General features: G+C 33.9%; 1 long non-coding RNA gene across 1 annotated transcript in view; it reads right to left on the bottom strand.

Moving 5' to 3' along the window:
* Window positions 1-412: 412 nt before the first annotated feature.
* The window catches only part of LOC132059638 (uncharacterized), a 4,396-nt gene continuing 759 nt past the window's right edge, over window positions 413-4,049 (bottom strand). Inside the window, exons 2-4 of the long non-coding RNA XR_009415686.1 lie at window positions 2,552-2,633; window positions 1,293-1,573; window positions 413-779 (exon numbers count right to left, since the gene is read on the bottom strand). This is a non-coding gene — a long non-coding RNA (uncharacterized LOC132059638). The remainder of the gene's footprint in view (window positions 780-1,292; window positions 1,574-2,551; window positions 2,634-4,049) is intronic.

Raw genomic sequence — 4,049 nt, 5'->3', positions numbered from 1 at the left:
TCCGTCGTTTAGCAACGGATTAGCGACAAAATTGCATCTGTCGCTAAAACGCTCGTAGCTAAGCCTTGAGCGACAAAATTTTGGTGTCTGTCGCTACCTTTAACGACAGGATTAGCGACGTATCATTCCGTCGCTAACTCTAGTGACGAACATTTCCGTAGTTAATACATACAAGATCTGTCGCTAGTTTGTTGGTTGATTCGTCGCCAAGAAATGTTAGCTACCGAAAATTTTGTAACTATTCCGTCGCAAATTGTAAAATATTATTTCTAATTTTATATTTATTAAATTTTAGGTACCAAATAATCGTCGTTGTTTATTGCTAATATATTTTTATATATTATATTTAATCCCAATAGAACATATTATTTGAAAAGTAATCGTATTGAATAAGAAGGACTACAAGAATTGATTTCATATAAATAGCAATCTAAAGATTAACAAATAGATCTAGAAATACATAAATCCTAAAACATAAACAACATCCATATTGTTCTTCAACTAATAACATAGAGTCAGGAAAACAAAGTTAACTAATGTGATGCTTGATGGTGAAGTTCATCAGGATCAAAAGTATGCTAAAGGCCTTAATCGTGTTTCTTCAAGGCCATAAACTCTTCTCTTCTTCTCTCCTCTTCCGATGGTCTTGTAATACGTCAGAGTTGAAACATCCAAGTCCCTCTCATTTTCTCTTTTAAACTAGCTCATTGTTAAACCAAGTACTATGGATCCACGATACAAATAGTAAGATCAAGGGTGTGACTTGGACTGGAGGCATCCTACACAAAGTTGCATATTAGCTGTCAAAAGCATGTAAAGTAGATTTTACCACAATTACCAGAGGCACAAGCAAAGCAACAACACTAGAAAAATTGCAGCCTGCACAGGAGCACTCAAGTCTCACTGGAAACAAATTCCATAGTACGTCATATTCCATAATCCTACATTCCTACTCCGTCGGTAAGGAAATCAGAAGAGTTAGGCCACAAACTATGTTAAGAGCCGAAAAAAATAGCCATTCACTCAGCCTTCTGTTCAAGTATTGACGAATATATGCATCCAGTTATGTAGTCTTGGTATGTAAATAGAAACAGTAGGAATACATTAGACATAATTTTCAGTTCAAAGGAATATATTCTTATAATCCACAATTTAAGTACATGTAACATTTATAAATACTTCTTCAAATATATTCTTTTAATAAAATTAGATTTCATTTATATTGAACCTACAAGGTGAAAATACAGACAGCAAAAGCACTCAATTTACGTATGTACAAAAATAAAACTTACTTGCAATAGAAAAATATCTCTTGGCATTATAGCATCCATGGGAGAATGACCTTCTAACTTAATGGCCTTCAACAGCTACTAAGCAAAAAAGGAACATGCTATCACCAACTAAGATGAGAAACCACAAGCAAATCTCTAAACAAGATGGATTGAAACAATTTTAAAACTGCCAACAATGAAGATTAATTGAATATGCTAGGCTTGCCTCTTCATGCGTAACAATGTGTGCCAGTGCAAGTATCCCTTGACCCCCAAATTTACCAACTTCAGCTCCAGGTAGGCTGCAGGAAAAATTTTAATGGTTGCAGCAGAGTAAGCATGTATATTGTTGTCTGCCATTTGGATTGATATTTTCGTAGAAACTCGAGAAGTATATCAGAAGGCACATTCTGGACAATAAAAACAAGAAGACAGTTGCAAAGAAAAAAAGACAACTTGGTATAAGAGAATTAAAGTATAGGAATTGTTTATTTTAGCTACAAACAGTAAGCAAGGAGGATGCACCACACATTTTTGGTCTTTGCAAAAAAAATATGTTAATGGAGTCTGCAATCAAACCATGTGACGCCACGGTCGCCAGTAATCCTGCACCTTCACTACTCAAAGAGAATTTTATCAAGTCGCTAAAACTATAATCTTCATCTCTAGGTGCCTATAATTTGTCTTTTTAAGTAGCCATGGCATGGTCCTTATGGGAAGTCTATAAGATACTACAATCCTTTAAAGACGTGTGGTTTGTATTTCAAGTTTCGAATCTAAAATAAAAAGTTATTCATCAAAAACTATCTTCGAATAATTCTTCTAGGAATAAATTTTCATAAAACACCCTTGTTGTGATATATTAATGGGGTATAAAGAAGCACAATGTATTTCTCTCCACAACCAAATAAATAAGACCTATCCATTACTATGTTGAATCTAAATCATGAATTAACACCTGATCCAATTACCCCCAAAGACGGTTCCCAATAGCTAGATTCTCCCTGTTGAAGTCATGAAACCCAAACCAGTTAAGAAAATTAACTACTACTTCATAAAACTTATTATGAGTAAGTCTATAATAAAATAAAAAAGCCAGCTCAATACACATACCATAACGACCACTTCACAAACTTATTAAACATGCCTACCCGACTACTAATCTAGCACAAAAATTTAGAACCAGTTCTTGTGACTACAATCCAATTTCAGTTGAGCCATAGATGAAAAATAAAAGTCAAGCGACAACAGTCAATAAGAAAGAAAGTTGATGTAGTGACCTTTGTATACTTTTCAAGGCATAGCGATTCAAAGAGATAGCAAACTCTCTTGTGATGATAAATTAGGTACAACAAGGAGGGACTGAAAGAAATAGAGAAAGATTAGTAAATTATAGAAACACAACTTCTGATTTACAGTGAAATGAAACATAATAGGATAAACGTGATATCCTATTGAATCTAGAGTCTACTGGATATAAGGTGAGGCCACATCCCGCTAGATGTTATAAACATGTACATGTTGTTCCTGTTTACTTGGAGATGTACTTCAATTATTGTACATTAACATGAGGTCATTGTAGGAACCTATAAACTTTCCAATCTAGATCCACATCCGTCGAAAATCAAATTAGAATAAACTTTTGTTTGGCATAGAGATGTCGATACAATCAGATCTTTCAACAATGTTACATGATGTAAATTATCATCATGTAAACACAAACAAACAAAGTATTTACATTCAAGAAAAACATATGTACCTCAACAACATATCAAAGATAGAACATTGACACTTTCAGTTCTTATTTTCCCGTCTTGCTTTAATAAATGTATAAAATATAAACATCTCATTTCATGTTATTGCTGGTGAAGAAAGATTGACTAACAAAATATGGTAGCTCCAGAAATCTTTTCAACCTTTTTGGTTGTTGTTATAGTTGCTGGCGCTAATTTTCAATCAGTTCCAGTATCAATAATCAGCAAAAAACAGTAGTTTGGTGACTAAACTATTGTTTATCTAAATTTAAATGCTACAAAAATTTCAATCTATATAAGCTAATTCAAGAGTTACTATTACATTTAGCAGCTATTTCACTCCAATAATAATATTTTGTAAACTTACAATCTGTATATGCTAAATATTGTCCTGCTCTAACTCCATAATTGCTAATTTAGGGAACATAATCAAAACAGTGCTAAGAACGAACAAAGCTTAATAATGAGCTGAAAAGGAGCAGATCCAAGGGAAAGAAACATAAAGAGCTAAGTTGTTGTAGAAACACCGTCGAGATAGCCAGCAAGAACTTCAAAGTTCGAATTCGTCAATTCCACAGAAAAATCTTGAAGAAGGAAGACATTACTAATATTTGAGAGCAAATTTAAAACAAGTACACATAATAATTAACCTCCATTCCTACCCAATGTTATGTCCCGTATCTTTACATAGGGACATTATAAAGCTAAGTGCGACAAGTTTCAGACAAAACTATTTTAGGGTTCCCGGTAAGGGTTTTCACCTCCCGATTTCGTTTCTATGCACAAGTTGCCCATGGATTTCGTTTGGTATAAGAGAATTATTGGATAATAAGGATTAATTAACCAAGATTGGATGACTAAGTGAGATTAAGAACTTAATTACATCATTAGTGAGCCTAAGTGGCCGTGTGGGTTCCACTTGTGAATTGGCCAACTATTATTGGCTAAAGGCTTGGGTGGGACACATGTCACTTTGTGGACTGCATATATAAGGAGGATTGCTGATTCATAGTTCAATTAAACT

The sequence above is a fragment of the Lycium ferocissimum genome, chromosome 6, assembly GCF_029784015.1.
Source record: "Lycium ferocissimum isolate CSIRO_LF1 chromosome 6, AGI_CSIRO_Lferr_CH_V1, whole genome shotgun sequence".
In the NCBI taxonomy this organism is placed as follows: domain Eukaryota; kingdom Viridiplantae; phylum Streptophyta; class Magnoliopsida; order Solanales; family Solanaceae; genus Lycium; species Lycium ferocissimum.
This window is presented reverse-complemented; position numbering and strand designations above follow the sequence as displayed.